Source organism: Microcaecilia unicolor, chromosome 5, assembly GCF_901765095.1.
Source record: "Microcaecilia unicolor chromosome 5, aMicUni1.1, whole genome shotgun sequence".
NCBI classification, from domain to species: Eukaryota; Metazoa; Chordata; class Amphibia; order Gymnophiona; family Siphonopidae; genus Microcaecilia; species Microcaecilia unicolor.
The window spans coordinates 355,027,838-355,053,639 of NC_044035.1; the positions used below are offsets into that span (position 1 = coordinate 355,027,838).

The 25,802-nt window shown below is 43.0% G+C and overlaps 1 protein-coding gene across 1 annotated transcript in view; it reads right to left on the reverse strand.

Moving 5' to 3' along the window:
* Positions 1-25,802, reverse strand: part of PIEZO1 (piezo type mechanosensitive ion channel component 1) — a gene marked incomplete in the record, with an annotated part of 321,245 nt that overhangs the window by 98,601 nt on the left and 196,842 nt on the right.

The following is a 25,802-nucleotide window of genomic DNA, read 5'->3' on the forward strand; positions in this document are numbered from 1 at the left end:
TGAATTTTATGGTGATTTTCCATGGCTGCTGGCTTGTTGTCATCCTGACCCGGCGTAAGAGAAGCCGTATCGGCAAACTGTGGTCCAAGTACTGTCTGTTCCTGTTCATCTTCCTGCTCTTCCAGTACTTGCTGTGCTTGGGGATCCCTCCAGCTCTTTGCATCGGTAAATCTGGGAAGGGGAGGGGAGGGGAGAGGAGGCACTGTCACTGTGGCTCACTCATTCTAGGCTTGTCTTGAGGGAGGGTTTGGTTGGTAGTGAATGTATCCCATCCCCCCCCCTTGTATCGAAGCATTGCAAAAGATTGTTGCGTCTCCTAAAATCATATGAAACGATGCCTTGTGATGTGATTAAGAGATGCAAATGATAGCTCTGTTATCATGAAATTATGGGGGTGGGGAAGGAATTCTGGGTCCTGATTGACTACTGGCTGAGTGGGAAGAGTTGGAAATTAATCTTTTGAGATTCTGCCAGGTACTTCCAACCTGAATTGGCCACTGTTGGAAACAGGATACTGGGCTAGATGAACCTTTGATCTGACCAGTATGGTGATGCTTATATACCTAGAATCCACTATCTTTAAGAAATCAGGCATTGGTGTATCCTTATAACCATTAGAAAGGGGGGGGGGGTTAAAATGCTTCGTCCCCTCTATAGCCCTGGGGGTCAGGCATGACAAAGTCAGCAAACTGTTGCTTTTTTCTTGCAGATTACCCTTGGAGGTGGAAACATTTCATCCCCGTTAACTCAGCGCTGATCAAATGGATGTATCTGCCAGATTTCTTTGTGTCTCCAAACTCAACGCATCTTATGGGTAACTGCCAGTGCCTGCTGTAGGAAGGAGAGGGGGACTCAAAATACAAATCAACATATGCATCCAGCTTCTCCTATATAAGCACACGATTGTGGAACGCACTACCAAGCGCCGTGAAAACAAAGCACGATCACCTAAACTTCCGGAAATCGCTAAAAACCAACCTGTTCAAAAAGGCATACCCTATCGACCCAACTTAATTGCCTAAAACCCTGCAACACAACGAAACCAAAGCCCGTAACAGACTCTGCATAAATCTTCCTCTTCACGACTCCCCATGTGCTTAGACCACATGAATCCTTTTCAAGCACAACAACTCTTTGTATTGTCTCTCTACCGGAGTTGGCGAAAGCCTCTACGGGACAATGTAAGCCACATTGAGCCTGCAAATAGGTGGGGAAATGTGAGATACAAATGTAACAAGTAAATAAGTGTGCTTCAGGTCACTGCTTCTCACCTGAAGGCCACATCACCTGGGGGGTGGGGAGGGGAGAATGAGTTTCATCCTTAAGTTCCAGACCTTTCCTTCTCTTTAACCGGCCTCTCTTCTTCATTTTTCTTCCATGGTTCATCACATTCCTTAGCAAAAAAAAAGTACGGATGGACAAAAGGCCTTCCAAAAAAAGGGAGTCTGAGGCTCAAGGTAAAAAGTACTATATTTCAGCGTAAATGCCTTCATCACATAACACATAAAAGTAAAAAATAAAAATATACAACCATACATCGGTGTTAATGAAACAAAAAATAATAAAAAGTTACAAAAGGTAGCTGATATAATAATTAAAAAAAATCAAATAACAATGCAGTTGTATTAATACTGAACCAAGCATGAAATATCTCTTCTGTAATATAATAATAATCAAAACGATGGCAAAAGAAAATGACACAGGAAGACTTATCAAACTCTATCGAAAAAACGTATACAAGAGAATATGGTAAAATACTTATATGTAATTGTACAAATATATTTATATTTCTAGCTCAAAAAATGACAAACATCTGTTTAACAAAACACAATAAAAGCTCAAATATACCTTTCAGGTAACTGGATGGCTAAATTAGTGATGGTACATGGGTAATTTAAGTACTTACCTATGAATGGTTAAAGTAGATCAAAATGTGATCAAAATTACACATATAAATGCTAAAGATAAAATGAGAAATGAAGATAAAAATTAACCTTATTGAGTCTTTTATCAATGAGCTTTAGAAAGGACACAAAGCAACAGCAGTTTTCACAGCAGCAGAATGTAGTAATGGACGCTAATTGACCAGTTAATCAGAACCTTCAGCAGGTTACAGAATGCATTATTAATTCTAATAGGGTCATAAAAGTGTAAATTACAAACATTAACAACAATGAAAACTGCAGGAAAGGAAAACAAAAAACTGTACTAAGTTACGTGTGGAGAATTTTATAAAAAGGTGTATAAATGCTTAATGAGAGAGATGGCGCACATAAAAATCAATTATCACATGGTAACCAGGATGTTGTAAGTAAAAAAAAGTAATATCCATGAAAACAAAAAGCATGAGAGAAAGGCAGACATGGAATATGCCTTGATAACTGCCTTTCTCTGCTTTTTAGTATTTTGTTTTCATGGATTGGTAACATAAGATGTTGGTACTAATTGGGTTTCTGCCAGATACTTGTAACCTGGATTAGCTACTGCTGGAAGAAGGATACTGGGCTAGATGGACTGTTGGTCTGACCTGGTATGGCTAATCTTATGTTCTTTGATGTCTGAATTCTAAAAGCTTACACTGAATTTTCAGGGCTACAGGGAGCTGGGGGGGGGGGGGGGGGGAGTGGGGGGTGCACACTTGCATGTTCATTTCCTTGCAGTGGTCGGTGACATTAATTAATTACAGAATTGTAATTTCAGCATAATCAAGTTTTTTGCTTTTTGTATTGAATCCACTTGGTACACAACAAAAAGGAGAGGCCTGGTTGCTACACACAACCATAAGAACACACTGTGCATCAAATGAGATGACAAAAAAGGTAAACACCACTTAAAAGTAAAATCAATACAAAAGCAAAGCAACTTTTTGAACGCGCCAACCCCTCGAGAAAAACTGCACTGGCTCCCAATCAAAGAACGTATTGCTTTTGAAATCTGCACCCTGGTTCATAAAATTATCTATGGCGAAGCCCCGGATACATGTCATAGACCTGCCAACCAGAAACGCAAGATCAGCACGAACATACCTAAATCTTCACTACCAAGCAGCAAAGGACTCAAATACAAATTAACATATGCATCCAGCTTTTCCTATTTAAGCGCACAACTATGGAATGCACTGCCAAAAATAGTAAAAACAACGTACGAGCACCTAAATTTTCGGAAAGAACTAAAAACAAACCTGTTCAGAAAGTCATATCCCACTGACCCAACATAAAAGCCTGAGCACCTGCAACACAACAAAACCAAAAATCGTAATGGACACACCCCAACTTCCTTCTTCTTCCTATGTTCCCTAATATACCTACCTCACATGAACCTAATGTACTACAATAACACCTGTATTTGTTCATTCAGGAACTGGCGAACGCCACTACGGTACTGTGTAAGCCACATTGAGCCTGCAAATAGGTGGGAAAATGTGGGATACAAATGTAACAAATAAAATAAAAATAAATAAACTTTACTAGATAAAAATAGGATACAGTTTGATTACACAAAACCCAACACGGCCAGTTTCAGCTTTATTCCTGCATCAGGGGTATAAAAACTGGTTTGTAGAAATTTATACCAAATTATTTGCAAACCATATGTGTTAAGTCAAACACCTTAAAAATCACAGTTGACCCCATCAACGTATTGTCAACAAAATCACAATATATGCAAGTCGGTCGTCAGCTGTTCAAGCGAAGCTACACTGCATGGTATCTACTGTGATCACTTTTACAAACGCCTACTTCATGTGTGCAAGCCTTTGAAACCCTAACGTAGGCGCAAGCCGAATATGACCATGTTGGATTTTATGTGATCCAATAAAGATTTTGTATTGATGTTACTATTTTTAACTGGACCTTTTTTTTTCCTGTTCTCTCTTTTGATGGAACACTGTGTTCCCAGAAAGTACAATTCCTAAGAGTATACAGTACAGAGGATCTTAAAATGACGTCTTCTGCCTTTCCTGCCATAATCTGGAGGAGGCATAGCGCGACTCCGTGGGTGCTGTGAGTGCTCAAGCACCCCAATTTGTCACCCACTGGAAGTTCGTTCCCTCCCTCGAGTTCCAGGCCCCCTCCCTCCAAATTTTAAAAGTCATCTTCTTACCTCGTCGGGGTTAGGGCGGCAGCAGAGGTAAAAAAGTTTTCCCTTCTCTCTCTCTGCTCTGGTCCCGCCCTCATTTCCAGACCAGAGCGGAGAGAGAGAGAAGGGAAAACTTTTTACCTCTGCTGCCACCCTAACCCCGACGAGGTAAGAAATGACTTTTAAAATTTGGAGGGAGGGGGCCTGGAACTCGGAGGGAGGGAACGAACTTCCAGTGGGTGACAAATTGGGGTGCTTGAGCACTCACAGCACCCACGGAGTCGGGCCTATGCCTCCTCCAGATTATGGCAGGAAAGGCAGAAGACGTCATTTTAAGATCCTCTGTACTGTATACTCTTAGGAATTGTACTTTCTGGGAACACAGTGTTCCATCAAAAGAGAGAACAGGAGAAAAAAAAAGGTCCAGTTAAAAATAGTAAATCAATACAAAATCTTTATTGGATCACAAAATCCAACATGGTCATGATTCGGCTTGCGCCTACGTTAGGGGTTTAAAAGGCTTGCACACATGAAGTAGGCGTTTGTAAAAGTGATCACAGTAGATACCATGCAGTGTATTCGCTTGAACAGCTGACGACCGACTTGCATATATTGTGATTTGTTGACAATACGTTGATGGGGGTCAACTGTGATTTTTAAGGTGTTTGACTTAACACATATGGTTTGCAAAATAATTTGGTATAAATTTCTACAAACCAGTTTTTATACCCCTGATGCAGGAATAAAGCTGAAACGTGGCCGTGTTGGGTTTTGTGTAATCAAACTGTATCCTTTTTATCTAGTAAAGTTTATTTATTTTTATTTTATTTGTTACATTTGTATCCCACATTTTCCCACCTATTTGCAGGCTCAATGTGGCTTACACAGTACCGTAGTGGCGTTCGCCAGTTCCGGAATGAACAATACAGGTGTTATTGTAGTAGAATAGGTTCATGTGAGGTAGGTATATTAGGGAACATAGGAAGGAAGAAGGAAGTTGGGGTGTGTCCATTATGATTTTTGGTTTTGTTGTGTTGCAGGTGCTCAGGCTTTTATGTTGGGTCAGTGGGATATGACTTTCTGAACAGGTTTGTTTTTAGTTCTTTCCGAAAATTTAGGTGCTCGTACGTTGTTTTTACTATTTTTGGCAGTGCATTCCATAGTTGTGCGCTTAAATAGGAAAAGCTGGATGCATATGTTAATTTGTATTTGAGTCCTTTGCTGCTTGGGTAGTGAAGATTTAGGTATGTTCGTGCTGATCTTGTTGCGTTTCTGGTTGGCAGGTCTATGACATGTATCCGGGGCTTGCCGTAGATATTTTATGAACCAGGGTGCAGATTTAAAAGCAATACGTTCTTTGCTTGGGAGCCAGTGCAGTTTTTCTCGGAGGGGTTTGGCGCGTTCAAAAAGTTGCTTTGCTTTTGTATTGATTTTACTTTTAAGTGGTGTTTACCTTTTTTGTCATCTCATTTGATGCACAGTGTGTTCTTATGGTTGTGTGTAGCAACCAGGCCTCTCCTTTTGTTGTGTACCAAGTGGATTACAATAAAAAGCAAAAACTTGATTATGCTGAAATTACAATTCTGTAATTAAAATGTCACCGACCACTGCAAGGAAATGAACATGCAAGTGTGCACCCCTCCACTCCCCCCCCCCCCCCAGCTCCCTGTAGCCCTGAAAATTCAGTGTAAGCTTTTAGAATTCAGACATCATAAGAACATAAGATTAGCCATAGGTCAGACCAGACCAAGTCCATCTAGCCCAGTATCCTTCTTCCAGCAGTAGCTAATCCAGGTTACAAGTATCTGGCAGAAACCCAATTAGTACCAACATCTTATGTTACCAATCCATGAAAACAAAATACTAAAAAGCAGAAGAGAAAGGCAGTTATCAAGGCATATTCCATGTCTGCCTTTCTCTCATGCTTTTTGTTTTCATGGATATTACTTTTTTACTTACAACATCCTGGTTACCATGTGATAATTGATTTTTATGTGGCGCTGTCTCTCTCATTAAGCATTTATATACACCTTTTTATAAAATTCTCCACACGTAACTTAGTACAGTTTTTTGTTTTCCTTTCTGCAGTTTTCATTGTTGTTAATGTTTGTAATTTACACTTTTATGACCCTATTAGAATTAATAATGCATTCTGTAACCTGCTGAAGTTTCTGATTAACTGGTCAATTAGCGTCCATTACTACATTCTGCTGCTGTGAAAACTGCTGTTGCTTTGTGTCCTTTCTAAAGCTCATTGATAAAAGACTCAATAAGGTTAATTTTTATCTTCATTTCTCATTTTTCATCTTTAGCATTTATATGTGTAATTTTGATCACATTTTGATCTACTTTAACCATTCATAGGTAAGTACTTAAATTACCCATGTACCATCACTAATTTAGCCATCCAGTTACCTGAAAGGTATTTGAGCTTTTATTGTGTTTTGTTAAACAGATGTTTGTCATTTTTTGAGCTAGAAATATAATATATATTGTACAATTACATATAAGTATTTTACCATATTCTCTTGTATACGTTTTTTCGATAGAGTTTGATAAGTCTTCCTGTGTCATTTCTTTTGCCATCGTTTTGATTATGTATTATATTACAGAAGAGATATTTCATGCTCGGTTCAGTATTAATACAACTGCATTGTATATTTGATTTTTTTTTAATTATTATTATATCAGCTACCTTTTGTAACTTTTATTATTTTTTGTTTCATTAACACCGATGTATGGTTGTATATTTTTATTTATTTACTTTTATGTGTTATGTGATGAAGGCATTTACGCTGAAATATAGTACTTTTTACCTTGAGCCTCAGACTCCCTTTTTTGGAAGGCCTTTTGTCCATCCGTACTTTTTTTTTGCTAAGGAATGTGATGAACCATGGAAGAAAAATGAAGAAGAGAGGCCGGTTAAAGAGAAGGAAAGGTCTGGAACTTAAGGATGAAACTCATTCTCCCCTCCCCACCCCCCAGGTGATGTGGCCTTCAGGTGAGAAGCAGTGACCTGAAGCACATTATTTACTTGTTACATTTGTATCTCACATTTCCCCACCTATTTGCAGGCTCAATGTGGCTTACATTGTCCCGTAGAGGCTTTCGCCAACTCCGGTAGAGAGACAAATACAAAGAGTTGTTGTGCTTGAAAAGGATTCATGTGGTCTAAGCATATGGGCGTCGTGAAGAGGAAGATTTATGCAGAGTCTGTTACGGGCTTTGGTTTCTTTGTGTTGCAGGGTTTTAGGCAATTAAGTTGGGTCGATAGGGTATGCCTTTTTGAACAGGTTGGTTTTTAGCGATTTCCGGAAGTTTAGGTGATCGTGCCTTGTTTTCACGGCGCTTGGTAGTGCGTTCCACAATCGTGTGCTTATATAGGAGAAGCTGGATGCATATGTTGATTTGTATTTGAGTCCCCTCTCCTTCCTATAGCAGGCACTGGCAGTTACCCATAAGATGCGTCGAGTTTGGAGACACATAGAAATCTGGCAGATACATCCATTTGATCAGCGCTGAGTTAACGGGGATGAAATGCTTCCACCTCCAAGGGTAATCTGCAAGAAAAAAAGCAACAGTTTGCTGACTTTGTCATGCCTGACCCCCAGGGCTATAGAGGGGACGAAGCTTTTAACCCCCCCCCCCTTCTTTCTAATGGTTATAAGGATACACCAATGCCTGATTTCTTAAAGATAGTGGATTCTAGGTACATAAGCATCACCATACTGGGTCAGATCAAAGGTTCATCTAGCTCAGTATCCTGTTTCCAACAGTGGCCAATTCAGGTTGTAAGTACCTGGCAGAATCCCAAAGATTAATTTCCAACTCTTCCCACTCAGCACAGTAGCCAATCAGGACCCAGAATTCCTTCCCCACCCCCACAATTTCATGATAACAGAGCTATCATTGCATCTCTTAATCACATCACAAGGCATCTTTCATATGATTTTAGGAGACGCAACAATCTTTTGCAATGCTTCGATACAAGGGGGGGGGGGGGGATGGGATACATTCACTACCAACCAAACCCTCCCTCAAGACAAGCCTAGAATGAGTGAGCCACAGTGACAATGCCTCCTCTCTCTCCCCTCCCCTTCCCAGATTTACCGATGCAAAGAGCTGGAGGGATCCCCAAGCACAAAGTACTGGAAGAGCAGGAAGATGAACAGGAACAGACAGTACTTGGACCACAGTTTGGCGATACGGCTTCTCTTACGCCGGGTCAGGATGACAACAAGCCAGCAGCCATGGAAATCACCATAAAATTCATGCGCTGTCCAATCACATTCACTGTCAACAGGAAAAGATCTGGGAGAAGAGAGGAAGAGAACAGAAAATGGCAGAGAGAGGGAGAGAGTACAAAATCTGGGATCTATCATTAACCCAAACTAGAAAGAGTAGGACAGAACCTGCACCCAAAGGCGTAGCCACACCTCGAATTTTCGATGGGCCACTGGGCAGGCACATGTCTTCACCACCCCCACCCCAACTCACAACATTATGCTAAATACCTGTGCTGGTGAGGAACTCCAAGCCCCACCAGCTGCAGGGGTCATCCGGTGGCAGGAACAGCTGCCTTTCCTATTTGCTCCAATTGGAGGCACTGTCCATTCGCTGCCACTGCCCCGCCCCCCTGCACATGCTCGGCTTTCACGTGTGCGGCAGGGGGAGGCCAGCGCGATGGCAGCGTGTAGAGAGTGCCATCAGCTGGAGCAAGTAGGAAAGGGAGCTGTTCTTGCCAATGGAGGACCCCTGCAGCTGGTGGGGAATGGAGATCCCCACCAGCCAATAACAAGTGTGAAAGAATTTTGGGTGGGCCTGAGCCCAAAGTAGGTGGACCCAGACCCACCTGGGCCCATCTATGGCTACGCCGCTGCCTGCCTGCACCTCAGTCCTGCAAACATTCTGAGGCAGATATCCAGCCACACAGCTCAGATATAATTTGGAGCGTCTTTAGATGGTGTCGCTGAATAGACTCATAATCTGAACTGTACAAGCCAAACATCTCTATTTACATCTATATTTGTCTGGGCCACATAGATGTATGAAGGACAGTTCTCTAACCTCAGCACCCACATTTCTGTGCCCCTTGTGCACACAGATGTATAGAATACTAGCAGTTATGTGCACAAGTGCACATTTACCCTTGAAAGTGCCAGCTGGGTGTCTTAGAGGGGCATAATCGAACGGGATGCCATCTATAAGGGCGCCCATCTCAGAGGATGGCGCCGCAAAGGGGCGGAGTGTCCCGTATTATCTAAACAAGATGGGCATCCATCTTTCGTTTCGATAATACGGTCGGGGACGCCCAAATCTCAACATTTAGGTCATCCTTAGAGATGGTCGTCCCCAGTTTTCGCCGATAATGGAAACCGAGGACGCCCATCTCAAAAACGACCAAATCCAAGCCATTTGGTCATGGGAGGAGCCAGCATTCGTAGTGCACTGGTCTCTCTCACATGCCAGGACACCAACCGGGCACCCTAGGGGTGCACTGCAGTGGACTTCACAAATTGCTTCCAGGTGCATAGCTCCCTTACCTTCGGTGCTGAGACCACCAACCCCCCCTCCAAAAAACCCACTCCCCACAACTGTACACCACTACCATAGCCTTAGGGATGAAGGGGGCACCTACATGTGGATACAGTGGGTTTTGTGGTGGGTTTGGAGGGCTCCCATTTACCACCACAAGTGTAACAAGTAGGGGAGGGTGGGCCTGGGTCCACCTGCCTGAAGTGCACTGCCCCCTCTAAAAACTGGTCCAGGGACCTGCATACTGCTGTGATGGAGCTGGGTATGACATTTGAGGCTGGCATAGAGGCTGGAAAAAAATGTTTTTAGATTTTTTTTCTTGGGTGGGAGGGGGTTGGTGACCACTGGGGGAGTAAGGGGAGGTCATCCCTGATTCCCTCCGGTGGTCATCTGGTCAGTTCGAGCACCTTTTTGAGGCTTGGTCATGGAAAAAAAAGGGACCAAGTAAAGTCGCCCAAGTGTTCGTCAGGGATGCCCTTCTTTTTTCCATTTGCCCTTTGTAGCTCACCTCCAAGCCAAACTTGTAAAAGAAATAATTAATGAAGTATCGGATGCAGCTGAGTAGGCCCTGGTCCAGCTGTTCACGAGACACATCCTTGAAAACCGTGTCCGTGACTGGTGGCAGCAGTTGGTAACGACTGCGGTAAATTCCTGGTGACGGTACACAATGGCTTCGAAGATCAAGATCTCACACTTGTAGATGGTTCTGTGAGAGACAGAGTGATGAGTGCGTTAAACCTCCTTATCATACACCACATACCCCATTTTAACCTCTTCCCTTTGAATTTTTTTTTTTTTTTTTTGTTCAATCATTTTTATTAATTTGGATATAACAATAAAAAAGGAAATTAAGTACCATTGACTTAATAACAGTTTAACAAGTTATATAGGGTACTAATTCCCTTTCAATTTTTTGATATAATATGTTCTATGTATTTTCATTATACAGTGCCTAAAGCTCTAGGGAGGGAAGGTAGTATAGCAAGTTTGTATTAAATGTTGAAACATTTTAAAAGTTTCACAGCACACCGTGATATACTACTACTACTACTACTTATGCTTTCTATAGCGCTACTAGACGTACGCAGCGCTGTACACCTGAACATGAAGAGACAGTCCCTGCTCGACAGAGCTTACAATCTAATTAGGACAGACAAACAGGACAAATAAGGGATAAGGACAAAGAGTAGCAAGATTCCGGAATCCCAAAGAGTAGCAAATTCCAGAATCCCAAAGAGTAGCAAGATTCTTGTAGAAAGAGTAGCAAGATTCCGGAATCCCAAAAACTACTACTACTACTTATCATTTATAGTGCTACTAGACGTACGTAGCGCTGTACACTTGAACATGAAGAGACAGTCCCTGCTCGACAGAGCTTACAATCTAATTAGGACAGACAAACAGGACAAATAAGGGATAAGGACAAAGAGTAGCAAGATTCCGGAATCCCAAAGAGTAGCAAAATTCCAGAATCCCAAAGAGTAGCAAGATTCTTGTAGAAAGAGTAGCAAGATTCCGGAATCCCAAAAACTACTACTACTACTTATCATTTCTATAGTGCTACTAGACGTACGTAGCGCTGTACACTTGAACATGAAGAGACAGTCCCTGCTCGACAGAGCTTACAATCTAATCAGGACAAACAGGACAAATAAGGGATAAGGACAAAGAGTAGCAAGATTTCTATGCAGAATCCCAAAGAATAGCAAGATTCCGGAATCCATAGTAGCAAATTCTGTGGAATCCCAAAGAGTAGCAAGATTCCGGAATCCCATAGACTACTACTACTTATCATTTCTATAGTGCTACTAGACTTATGCAGTGCTGTACACTTGAACATGAAGAGACAGTTCCTGCTTGACAGAGCTTACAATCTAATTAGGACAAACAGGACAAACAAGAGATAAGGGAATATTCAGTGAGGATGATAAAATAAGGGTCTGAACAAGTGAATAAGGGTTAGGAGTTAAAAGCAGCATCAAAAAGGTGGGCTTTTAGCTTAGATTTGAAGACGGCCAGAGATGGAGCTTGACGTACCGGCTCAGGAAGTCTATTCCAGGCATAAGGTGCAGCAAGATAAAAGGAACGGAGTCTGGAGTTAGCGGTGGAGGAGAAGGTGCAGATAAGAGAGATTTCCCCAGTGAATGGAGTTCCCAGGGAGGAGTGTAGGGAAGATAAGAGTAGAGAGGTACTGAGGAGCTGCAGAGTGAATGCACTTATAGGTCAATAAGAGGAGTTTGAAACTGTATGCGGAAACGGATAGGAAGCCAGTGAAGTGACTAGAGGAGAGGGCAAATATTAGCATAACGACACTGGCGGATATTAGTCATGTAGCAGAACTTTGAACAGATTGAAGGGAGAGAGATGGCTAAGTGGGAGACCTGTGAGAAGCAAGTTGCAATAGTCGAAGCGAGAGGTGATAAGAGTATGGATGAGGGTTCTGGTGGTGTGCTCAGAAAGGAAAGGGCGAATTTTGGTGATATTGACAGGTTTAGCAGTCTGCTGAATATGTGCAGAGAAGGAGAGGGAGGAGTGAAAGATGACCCAAGGTTACGAGCTGAATGAGACAGGAAGAATGAAGAGTGCTATCCACAGAAATAGAGAAATGGGGGAGGAGGAGAGGTTGGTTTAGGGGGAAAGATGAGAAGCTCAGTCTTGGTCATGTTTAGTTTCAGATGACGCTGAGACATCCAGGCAGCAATGTCAGCAATTCATACACACACCCACCCACCCTCCCAAAATCCAAAAGGAGGTGGCTTTCTGACACTATGCGAGTACTGAGGTGAGCAGTAGCAGTACATTTCAGAGATGGAGATCATACCCAGCATATCCCAGCTTGATACACCCAAACCCATTTGGAGACGTTACCACCTGGAGAAGAGGAATGGCATATACCTCTCTTGACTGCAGGAGAGAATTTATAACTGATATTATTTTATAAAAAAAAACTAGCTGAATGCAGAGCCTTTTAGAAAAGGCATACAGCGACATGAAATAACATATGCATAGCGACACATGCTAGGAATCAATACATGTCAATTCTCTATGGTGTTTAAAGAGCCTTCTACTGTAGAATCTCACCTGTATCATTTGTCAGCGAGGAATGCAGAAACTTACAAGGAGCTTAAGCTCTCAGTTCTTTAACAGCTGGGACATGTAACCAAACAGTATCCTATCGGTCAAGAAACATCTGATCCCCCACCCACACACCCTCATGCATGCAGACACCCTTCCCAAACAGCAGCATAAGTACATAAGTAGTGCCATACTGGGAAAAGACCAAAGGTCCATCTAGCCCAGCATCCTGTCACCGACAGTGGCCAATCCAGGTCAAGGGCACCTGGCACGCTCCCCAAACGTAAAAACATTCCAGACAAGTTATACCTAAAAATGCGGATTTTTCCAAGTCCATTAATAGCGGTCTATGGACTTGTCCTTTAGGAATCTATCTAACCCCTTTTTAAACCTCCGTCAAGCTAACCGCCCGTACCACGGTTCTCCGGCAACGAATTCCAGAGTCTAATTACACGTGGGTGAAGAAAAATTTTCTCCAATTCGTTTTAAATTTACCACACTGTAGCTTCAACCATGCCCTCTAGTCCTAGTATTTTGGATAGCGTGAACGTCGCTTCACATCACCCGATCCATTCCACTCATTATTTTATACACTTCTATCATATCTCCCCTCAGCCGTCTCTTCTCCAAGCTGAAAAGCCTAGCCTTCTCAGCCTCTCTTCATAGGAAAGTCGTCCCATCCCCACTATCATTTTCGTCGCCCTTCGCTGTACCTTTTCCATTCTACTATATCTTTTTGAGATACGGAGACCAGTACTGAACACAATACCTCCAGGTGCGGTCGCACCATGGAGCGATACTACGGCATTATAACATCCGCACACCTGGACTCCATACCCTTTCCTATAACACCCAACATCTATTCGCTTTCCTAGCCGCAGCAGCACCTGAGCAGAAGGTTTCAGCGTATCATCGACGACGACACCCAGATCCCTTTCTTGATCCGTAACTCCTAACGCGGAACCTTGCAAGACGTAGCTATAATTCGGGTTCCTCTTACCCACATGCATCACTTTGCACTTGTCAACATTGAACTTCATCTGCCACTTGCACGCCCATTCTCCCAGTCTCGCAAGGTCCTCCTGTAATCGTTCACATTCCTCCTGCGACTTGACGACCCTGAATAATTTTGTGTCATCGGCGAATTTAATTACCTCACTAGTTATTCCCATCTCTAGGTCATTTATAAATACATTAAAAGCAACGGACCCAGCACAGACCCCTGCGGGACCCCACTAACTACCCTCCTCCACTGAGAATACTGGCCATGCAATCCTACTCTCTGCTTCCTATCTTTCAACCAGTTCTTAATCCATAATAATACCCCTACCTCCGATTCCATGACTCTGCAATTTCTTCAGGAGTCTTTCGTGCGGCACTTTGTCAAACGCCTTCTGAAAATCCAGATATACAATATCAACCGGCTCCCCATTGTCCACATGTTTGCTTACCCCCTCAAAAAAAATGCATTAGATTGGTGAGGCAAGACTTCCCTTCACTAAATCCGTGCTGACTTTGTCTCATCAGTCCATGTTTTTGTATATGCTCTGCAATTTATTCTTAATAATAGCCTCCACCATCTTGCCCGGCACCGACGTCAGACTCACCGGTCTATAATTTCCCGGATCTCCTCTGGAACCCTTCTTAAAAATCGGAGTAACATTGGCTACCCTCCAGTCTTCCGGTACTACACTCGATTTTAGGGACAGATTGCATATTTCTAACAGTAGCTCCGCAAGTTCATTTTTTAGTTCTATTATACTCTGGGATGAATACCATCAGGTCCCGGTGATTTACTACTCTTCAGCTTGCTGAACTGACCCATTACATCCTCCAAGGTTACAGAGAATTTGTTTAGTTTCTCCGACTCCCCCGCCTCCAATATTCTTTCCGGCACCGGTGTCCCCCCCAAATCCTCCTCGGTGAAGACCGAAGCAAAGAATTCATTTAATTTCTCCGCTACGGCTTTGTCCTCCTTGATCGCCCCTTTACACCATTTTCCGTCCAGGGCCCAACCGACTCTTTGGCCGTTTCCTGCTTTTAATGTATCTAAAAAAATTTTTACTATGTATTTTTGCTTCCAACGCTAATTTCTTCTCAAAGTCCTTTTTTGGCCCTCCTTACCTCCTTAATCCCAGCAGATCCCTCCCTCCACCACCACCTTTAATCCTCATCCTTGCCCTTACCAAGCTCCCTGGTCTCTATTGGGAACAGAAGCAATGCCCATTTGATCCCCCTCTTACTGCTGCAGGATCAAAATGGCTGCCATGACCCCTAGCAGTAATCCTGCAACACTGCCGCTAGGGACCAAGCTGTCTAAGATGGGTATTTTGAAGACTGACCCCCCCCCCCCAGCAGTAATACAAAAGAGTATCACTAGGGAACAGAGAAGACATTTTTGATCCTGAATCCATATGAGCAGGTGCAAGTGGACAATTGCTCCTGCTTTCACTAGATATCAAAGGCCTGGTTAAACTGGAGATGAGGAATTGGGGGGGTGGGGGTGGGGGTGGGGGTGGGGGTGGGTAGGGTCAGAGAGGGGTATCAGTTCTGTTTTGTCATAAGTACATAAGAATCCACATTTATGCAAATCGGCCCTAAGCACTCCCTCTCCACACCTCTTGGAAATCTAGAAACGTGCTCAGAATTCCCAGATTTAGATAGGCTGTATTCTGAAATTGCATTTACATGGGTAGGCCAGGTAGGCAGGGGGCATGCAATGAAACTACAGTGTAGTAAATTTAAAACAAATCGGAGACAATTTTTCTTCACCCAACTAATTAAACTCTGGAATTCGTTGCCAGAGAATGTGGTGAAGGCGGTTAGCTTGGCAGAGTTTAAAAAGGGGTTAGACGGTTTTCCTAAAGGGCAAGTCCATAAACCGCTACTAAATGGACTTGGGAAAAATCCACAATTCCATGTATAGAATGTTTGTACGTTTGGGAAGCTTGCCAGGTGCCCCTTGGCCTGGATTGGCTGCTGTCGTGGACAGGATGCTGGGCTCGATGGACCCTTGGTCCTTTCCCAGTGTGACATACTTATGTACTTATATATGTCTTATGATATTTACATGTGAGGATACTCTAAATACCCTCCACAGTCAGTTATTGATCAGAGCCAACATGAATGTAGCCTAAGAAGTCTTGCCTCATTAATCTTCTACCACATTTTTGAAGGGGTGAATAAACATGTGGCTAATGGTGAGCAGGGATATAATGTAACCTAGACAAAGTCACTCTGAGAGACTCTTGAGGAAATTAAAAAGTCTGGGATAGGGACTATGTCCTACAGAGAGCAGGTTAAATTGATAGAAAAGAAGAGAATAGGATTAACAGTCAATTCTCTCAATGAAGAAAGGGTGGAGTGTTCAAGGGGACCACTGCTTTGAACCTCTTTACAAATCTGGAGATGGGAACAATATATATTTATTTAATGCATTTATTACCCGGACCATCCATAGTTCTGGACTGATTACAAGAAAATGAACAATGAGTGAGGTGATCAAATCCGCATGCAACATAATTATTTAAAGTGTTAAATCACATGTGAGTTATGAGAAATTGCAGGAGAACCTTGGGGAGACTGGAAGACTAGGCGTCCAAATAGCAGATGAAATGTAATGTGGATAAGAGAAAAGTGATGCACATTGGGCAGAATAATCCAAATTAGAGCTACACGATGCTAAGGTCCACATTAGAAGTCATCACCCAGGAAAAAGATCTAGTGGTTAAAATCTGCTCTGTGTAAAAAAAAAAAAAAAATTATTAGGAAAGGATAAAAGAATAAACCAAAAATATCATAATGCCTCTGTATTGCTCCATGGCGAGATTGCACTTTGAGTTACTGTGTGCAATTCTACATAAGTACATAAGTAATGCCATACTGGGAAAAGACCAAGGGTCCATCGAGCCCAGCATCCTGTCCACGACAGCGGCCAATCCAGGCCAAGGGCACCTGGCAAGCTTCCCAAACGTACAAACATTCTATACATGCTATTCCTGGAATTTTGGATTTTTCCAAGTCCGTTTAGTAGCGGTTTATGGACTTGTCCTTTAGGAAACCATCCAACCCCTTTTTAAACTCTGCTAAGCTAACCGCCTTCACCACTTTCTCCGGCAACGAATTCCAGAGTTTAATTACACGTTGGGTGAAGAAAAATTTTCTCCGATTTGTTTTAAATTTACTACACTGTAGTTTCATCGCATGCCCTCTAGTTCTAGTATTTTTGGAAAGCGTGAACAGAAGCTTCACATCCACCTGTTCCACTCCACTCATTATTTTATATACCTCTATCATTCTCCCCTCAGCCGTCTCTTCTCCAAGCTGTATAGCCCTAGCCTCCTTAGTCTTTCTTCATAGGGAAGTCGTCCCATCCCCGCTATCATTTTAGTCGCCCTTCGCTGCACCTTTTCCAATTCTACTATATCTTTCTTGAGATGCGGCGACCAGATTCTAGTCACCATCTCTCAAAAAAGATATAGAGGAATTAGAAAAGGTACAAAGAAGGGCAACCAAAATCATTATTATTTGTTACATTTGTATCCCACATTTTCCCACCTTTTGCAGGCTCAATGTGGCTTACATATAACTGTTAACGGCGTTACCAATTACGGTCTGAACAAATACATGGCATGAATAAATACAAAGTGATATTGTGGTAGAATGAGGTACATGTATGGTAGGAACAGTTGGGGGGAACCTAGAGAGGGAAAGGAGGGGGAAGAAGAGTCAGGTAATGTCCGTTACGGTCTTTGGTTATGTTCTGTCGCAAGTGACCGGTATTTTTATGTTGGGTCGGTGGGGTATGCTCTTCTGAACAGGTCTGTCTTTAGTGCTTTCTGAAAATTTAGGTGGTCAAGCGTAGTTTTATTGCTTTTGGCAATGCGTTCCACATTGAGAGAAACATTGTCTTTATGGTGGATTTCGCTTGGGTCTCTAGTAATAGACTCATGTGAGGAAAGGCTAAAGATAGCACAGATAGCACTGTGTACTAGGCTGCTATCCCTGTGGTTTGCAGTTTCCTGTGATTGACTTCTTGTGAGCTTTCCCTATTGGCTCTTAGTTCTGGGTCTGGGCCAGTGCCAGCCCTTCCTCTCTCCTCCTGGGGGCTGTGTTAGAGAGTCCCAGTCTCCTAGCACACCTTTGTAATCAGCAGCTGTTCTAGGGGCTGATCCCTCCTTGATCTACTGTGATTCCATCAAAACACTTCCCACATTTTCCCCTTTGAGTATTACAGCTTTTCCTCTCAGCTGGGCTGAGGTTCTGGCATCTCCTTGCCTCTGAGGTAGCTAGTTATTGACTCTGTTTGCAGAGGGCAACAATTCTTTCCAAGCAACTGAACTGTAAGTTGATTTTCTTTGCTTGCTATGGTTGCTACATTAAAGCAGAGTTGGATTAAGAATTGAGTCTACTGGCAAAGATTTTACATGGGAATGGTTTATGCTGGCTGTTGAAGTTTTCTGACCTCATTTAGCCTAGAACAGCACAATAATGCTTAAGTCCTGGGGGTCACACGTAAATTTAGGTGTGTCCATTTGTACCAACGAAAATGTGGTGCAGATGCCCCCACCTACAATTTTATGCACGGATTCCCCCTAATTATATAATTATATGTGTAACCAAAAAGCATTTCCACCATCTACCCCAAATCATCTATGATCCTTCCATTTCCGCGCCCTTTTTTTTCGGGACGCATGTAAAATTTAGGTGCCAATAATTGCTTGTTAAAAAGCCATGTATTGGCACTAATTGGCTCATTATTTCCAATATCCATGATGTATTGTAAGCCACACTGAGCCTGCAAAGAGGTGGGAAAATGTGGGATACAAATGCAATAAATAAAATAAAATTATTCAGTTAAATTGCACTTGTAAACTGGGCTTGTGCCCAAATCTGTGTGCCCAGTTTTTGTCAACTCTTATAGAATTAGGGGGTTGATGTAATCCAGAGAGCAATTTCAAATCCATTACTTCAGGTAAGACGGTGCATTAATAGCGGGGCAGAAGAAAACACTGTCCAGTGGAAGAGATTATGTAGAAGTAGGGGTGTGAAGTGCTACAAGCCATAGACTGTGGATCAGTGTCCAGGACAGTTTTTACCATATCCTCCAGCAATAAATTCCAGAGGTTATTCATGAATTATTCACCAAGCAAAAAAATATTTTTTCCTATATGTTTTAAAAGTATTACTTACTAATTCATGTGTGTCCCCTAGTCTGTGTACTTTTCGAAAGAGTAAGCAGTCAATTTGCGTTTACCCTTTCCATTCCATTAAGGATTTTATAAATCTCTGTTATATCTCCCTTCAGCCATCTCATCACGTACGTGCAGGACGTCAGACTCACAGAAGCAGAAGCCTGCGCGGCCACACTGGTGATCTGCAAGGGCCGACTTCTACATGGAATGTTGCTAGTGGAATAGCAACATTCCATGTAGAATCTCAAATAGTAGCAACAGTGGAGGAGTGGCCTAGTGGTTAGGGTGGCGGACTTTGGTCCTGAGGAACTGAGTTGGATTCCCACTTCAGGCACAGGCAGCTCCTTGTGACTCTGGGCAAGTCACTTATCCCTCCATTGCCTCATGTAAGCCGCATTGAGCCTGCCATGAGTGGGAAAGCGCAGGGTACAAATGTAACAAAAATAAAATAGATACTATTGGAGATTCTACATGGAATGTTGCTACTATTGGACATTCTACATGGAATGTTGCTATTCCACTAGCAACATTCCATGTAGAAGGCTGCGCAGGCTTCTGTTTCTGTGAGTCTGAGAAGCAGAAGCCTGCGCGGCCACATTGGTGATCTGCAAGGGCCGACTTCTACATGGAATGTTGCTAGTGGAATAGCAACATTCCATGTAGAATCTCAAATAGTAGCAACAGTGGAGGAGTGGCCTAGTGGTTAGGGTGGGTGGATTTTGGTCCTGGGGAACTGAGGAACTGAGCTTGATTCCCACTTCAGGCACAGGCAGCTCCTTGTGACTCTGGGCAAGTCACTTATCCCTCCATTGCCTCATGTAAGCCGCATTGAGCCTGCCATGAGTGGGAAAGCACGGGATACAAATGTAACAAAAAAATATATATAAAAAAAAATAAATTATCTTTAATATAAGGAATCTGTAGAATTGAATCACATATAATAACAATATAATTCTGTAGAATTATATTGTTATTATATGTGATTTCAATTACCCCAATATTGACTGGATAAATGGTACATCAGGGACCACTAAGGAGGTAAAATTCCTAGATGTAATAAATGACTGCTTTGGAAAAAAACTGAAAACTTATCTTTATAGTAAGTGTTATTAGTTTTAATGAAATTTTATCCATATTTTGTTTATTGATACATTTTATTTGTAAATTGCAATGAACCCTTAATTAGGGGATATAGCGATTAATAAGCATAACATTGACATTGATGGTGTGCAGCGGCGGCTACGAAAGCCAATAGAATGTTAGGAAATATTAGGAAAGGAGTGGAAAACAAAAATGAGAATGTTATAATAATTTTGTATCATTCCATGGCGCAACCGCACCTCAAATACTGTGAGCAATTCTGGTCACAGCATCTCAAAAAAGATACAGCAGAATTAGAAAAGATACAGAGAAGGGCAACGAAAATGATAACGAGAATGGGACAACTTGAAAAAAAGGTAAAATAGTTTTAGTCCATTATCTGATATCTAGTAGGCACTTCTGTTTACTAAAGACATTGATCTAAAGACTTTATTTCACATCTGTGAGATTATTGGTAGTTTAATTGAGGGGCAGCTTCAGAAGATATCAGAAATTTAGAGATAATATAGGTTAAAGATGTAAACTTCAACTCATGGAATTGCAGTTATGGTTTCATCATTATGCAGTTCCCGAATCCTGGTGTTGTTTGATGATCCAATAGATGCAGATTCACTAGAGGCTTTGTCTTTTGTTTTAAAACAAATAAGAGAAAATATTTTTTTCACTCAGCAATAGTTAAGCTCTGGAACTCGTTGCCAGAGGATGTGGTAACAGTGGTTGCATATCTTGGTTTAACAATGGTTTGGACAAGTTCCTGGAGGAAAAGTCAATAGTCTGCTATTGAGACAGACATGGGGAAGCTACTGCTTGCCCTGGGATTGGTAGCATGGAATTTGCTACTACTATTTGGGGTTTCTGCCAGGTACCTGTGACCTGATTGGCCACTGTTGGAAGCAGGTTACTGGGCTAGATTTGTAGCATGGAATGTTGCAACTCTTTGAGATTCCACATGGAATCTTGTTACTCTTAGGATTCCAGAATCTGGCTATTCTTTCAGGTTCTACATGGAATGTTGCAACTCTTCAGATTCCACATGGAATCTTGTTACTCTTTGAGATTCCAGAATCTGGGCTATTCTTTCAGGTTCTACATGGAATGTTGCTACTCTTTGAGATTCCACATGGAATCTTGTTACTCTTTAGGATTCCAGAATCTGGCTATTCTTTGGGGTTCCACATGGAATGTTGCTACTAATTGATATTCCACATGGAAACTTGTTACTCTTTGGGTTTCTGCCAGGTACTTGTGACCTGGATGGCCACTGTTGGAAGCAGGATACTGGGCTAGTTGGACCACTGGTCTGAGCCAGTATGGCTAATCTTATGTTCTTAAGTCATCTGGCTTCTTCTCTGTCCTCCACTGTATGGTTATTCCCCTGATTTCCAATTCAGACACAGTTTCACTTTCTGATGGTTCTATGAACCATGAATTACACCTTAATAACACAGTGACAAGCTCTACAATAGGGGTCGAGATGCATCTGTTTGATACACTCAGTGTATGAATTTTCAGAGTCCATATTTCTGGCACAAAATGATATTTTTTGTCAGTTGCCTACCTCGGATCAAAGACAAAATACTCAGAGTTGTGAGCCACAGACATGACATAAAATGTTTTGTACTTTTTTGGGATCTTGCCAGGTACTTGTGACCTGGATTGGCCACTGTTGGAAGCAGGATGCTGGGCTTGATGAACCTTTGTTCTGTCCCAGTATGGCAATACTTATGACAGCAGGGCTTGCAGAATGGGCAGATAATCTACCTTTGAACCAGTAAGGGAGAGCCTGGCATCAGCTCCCTCCTACAATCTCCTTACCTGGATGTAGGCCAAATTGGGAAAACCCTTCCGGATCCCAAACCAATTGGCTGGGTCTATGGGGCCCCGGTAGAGGGTGGAGTTCAGGATTTCCTCATCTTCCATGTTGGTGCTGTTTGGATAGGGCTGAAACGAGACAGGAAAGAAGTGAGGAACTGGTCATGTTTTAGGCTGCGGAATACGTGAACATGCAAAGACCAGTCGGATCATAACAGCAGCACGATGGGACCAGCCACCAGCACAGGACATGAAGCAAAAACTAATCCAAATACTCCCAATCTAACTCCTGACCACCAGTGTAGGAAAAGTACCAAAACCAAGACCCATCTTGGCATTTTCAGCCAGTGTTGTGATTACGCAGCTCTTTTGTTTTTCGCTTATAAACCTCGGAAGAATCCAAGGGAAGGGGGGGAGGAAGGAAAAGGGGAGAGAGGGGGGAACTCACCTGGGCTATCAGAGAACAAGGCCAGGTGGACGGGAAGGGGGAAGGAGGGGGAAGAAGGAGGGTAGGGGGAGAGGGTGGGTGGGACTACTGTCAGGTGTTTTGGGAGGGGGGGGAGTTAATCTATTGGAAACTTGATCACGATTTGTAAAGCTTGAACTTGTTCATATTCATGTATGAAGGTGTGGTGTATTTTGTTATGTCATCAATACAAATGTTGAAACATAAACCTCAGAAGATGGAGTAAAGTGCATAAGTCATAAGAACGTTGAGACCATAATGTACCTCGATGCTGCATATTACATTCACGGAGCAGCTTGTAAAGGATTTTGAGGCTGCCTTTTAAGTGACATCCCCTATTTCCCAAGGACCCCCCCATCTCTACTGAATTTATCCTCACAGGACGCGTGAGAAGTTTTAGGGTCTATTAATAAAGGAAACAGGGGGCACAGCCCCCTAATGACCCAGTATGGCTCCGCCCTCCGTCCCTCACCTGGGTACAGTTGGTGGAGTACTCCTCAGGGCTGACGATGTTCAGCTGATACAGCATCTTGCAGACAATGATGATAGAGACCCAGATAGTGGAGAGGCAGGAGGCCATGTGTCGGAAACGAAAGAAGGGCGTTGCCAAAGCCCAGAACACCACAAGTAGGAAGTTCATGACAGTCACCTGAAGGATGACAAAGGAGCTGCATCACTTCCCTTCTCTACCCCGTGCTTAATTCCTGTTTATCAAGGCAATCGCTACCAATGTAACAGATAACAGAGACGACTGTCCAGTAATCATTTTCCATTAATATATCCCAAGGGCTTGATATTCAGCCGGCAGCAGTCGGCACTTTGCTGACTGTCGCCAGCGTTAAACTCACAAATTCAATGCCAGGCCTGAGTATGATGTTCAGCACTTAACTGTCTATGGGATATCAAATAAAGATAGGACTGACTTTTATGAGGTTAACCTGACTAGTTAGGTGCTGAATATCGGCATTTAACTGGCCAAGTGCCGAATCCCCCCTGGAACGCCACCAAAACAGTACTAACCAATATGCTGAAAATTAGTGGTTACCCTCCAGTTCTGGCTGGTTAAATCACTTTAAATATCGACCTTATATCCTTGGAGAATTTCCATATGCTTATGCATTGTCCTCGACATGACCCTCTGTAATGAACTTGTTCTCATGACGAGAGACGTTCATTCCACCTTACCTCCTGCAGTGCCACCCAGACGGTGTAGAGAGCTACCAGCTTCATGATGTGCAGTTCCAGTAATCTCCAGAGGAAAGCCTGGAGCCGGTGCAGGGTGTCTGAGAACTTCCAGAACAGAACCATCAAGCGCTCCGCCACAAGGCCCCACTTACTGGGGGGGAGCTGCAAGACAGGAGAGATGATAGCAAGAAATTCATTCAGTGCAAGGGAGGGGTTCAAAATGGAAGGACGCTTACTCAGGACAAAAAGAGCCACAACAAACCAAAAATAACAAGAAAAAAAAAGACACTTCTGCCCATTCCACCCTCTCCAAAAATTCAGCTGTCTAAACTCAAAGGAACTGATCTAGGGGGAGCAGCTTACAGCATCTTAAAGTTTAAAGCAAAAGCAGGGTACAATAAAATAGGTGTTTACTGAATAAAATTCAGAACCCCCCCCCCCCCCCCCCCCCGTTCTCCTAGTACACTCTCACGCCTCCCTTGTCCTGTTTTGTATCCTCCACTCAGTTTTTCTGCCTTTTTCTATACTGTCAATTCTTAAACACCACAAATGTATTTAAGGCTCTCAGTCTCCATCTGCTGGTAGAAGGTATACTCACACATCTGGACTGGTCTGGAAAGACAGCAAGGAAAAAAAGCTCTAAAATTATTACCCCCTCATGTTCCTGAGAAAGGAGGAATTCAAAGGAATCCCTCCTGCTTTTGGAAATTGGCCCGTGTTTGGATTTCTTATCGCTAGATGTATATCCATAGCCAGTGCCCCACCTGACAACACAGATATGAAAGAGCAGAACTGTTTGTAACGGGGGCTCCTGCACATCTCCCAGTTGTACAACAGTTTACAGTTTATTAACTTGCTGTATCGTTTGCCTCTGTGCAAGAACACAGCGGTGACAATAACAAAATTTAATGGAAAAGGAAAAGAACTCCAGCGTTTAAAAGGAAAGCGAATCCTCTCAAGACCACACATCCAAAAGAAAACCAGACCAGAAACAACAAACATCAAACAAACCCAGTATTAGGTACATGGGAGAAAGGGGAGATAGCAATAAATGAAACAGTTAAAAATAAGCATTTAATAAACGCCTGAAATGTTTCAAAGATCCTTCAGCCTGTTCCAAAAGGTAAGGACCAGATTTTAAAAGATGCTCCCTCTCTCGTGGAAACCCAATGCCTAGACAGAACCAGGACTACTGGCTCAAATTCAGCTGCAGATTCCAGATCCCTGCTAGGCCCATAAGGCATAACTAGCCCAGCCAGGGAAGAAGGGGTCTTGGTAAAATATGCCTTATAGGTTAAAACCAAAAGCTTACATGAGACCAATGACAGTGCAAGTAAAGCAGGGTAACACAGTCCAATCGCTTTGCTCGTTCCAATACACGGCAGTGTTCTGTTAAGATCTGCAACTCCTTCATGGTCGCTCCAGTTAGTAACGTACAGTCACAAAGTAAACGATAGTAAATGAAGACCAAAGTGACCCATCTGGTCTGTCCAGTGAGCGGGGCACAATTAACCATCTGCTGGGTCCCCGATCATAATATAAATACATTTTAAAACTACCACACATGGTCCCCCACAAAGGTCCAGTTACAGAGGAAAAGGAGGGAGCAGCAGGTAAGCGATGCTGCTCACTGACAACTCCTGGTAGACAGAGGAAAGTACACGGGCAGTGGAGGCAAAAGACAACGGTGGCTCTGTCCCCCTCCCCCGGCAGATCTGAAACAGCCCCTTCTAAACATTTGGAGCCTAAGCACATGCCTAGTATGCCTATGCATTAATCCTGCCCTGCCAGTGAGGTGGTTAGTGTTGTATTGTAACTGCTGCTCTGTGCAGGTTAACGAACACCCCTCCCCACCCCATCAGTATCTAATGTGGATTCCTGCAGGTTCTGCAGTGCAAGAGACATTGTCCTCCCTTATTGCTTAATTCAGGTTTCTCAGGCTTCCAGTACAGGAAGACACTGTCCAATGTCCACTCCCCTTTCAGCCTACACCCATGTTTCAGTGCTCTGGAGATGCTATCACACCAAATCCAGACCTCTAGCTCTGCCCCAGGACATTGCTGGCTTCATTCTATAATGTGTGTTCCAAAAGCTCCATGACATGTACTGAAGAGCTCCACTTCTCTGGCAATCAGAGAGCATTGGGAAAGAACAGGAATCAGTTGCCAGACCACCCCCCTTCCCCATCCAGCAGGATCCCTCTCTCATAGTAACATAGTAGATAATGGCAGAGAAAGACCTGTATGGTCCATCCAGTCTGCCCAACAAGATAAACTCATATGTGCTTCTTTATGTGTAAACCTGACCTTGATTTGTATCTGCCATTTTCAGGGCACAGACCGTAGAAGTCTGCCCAG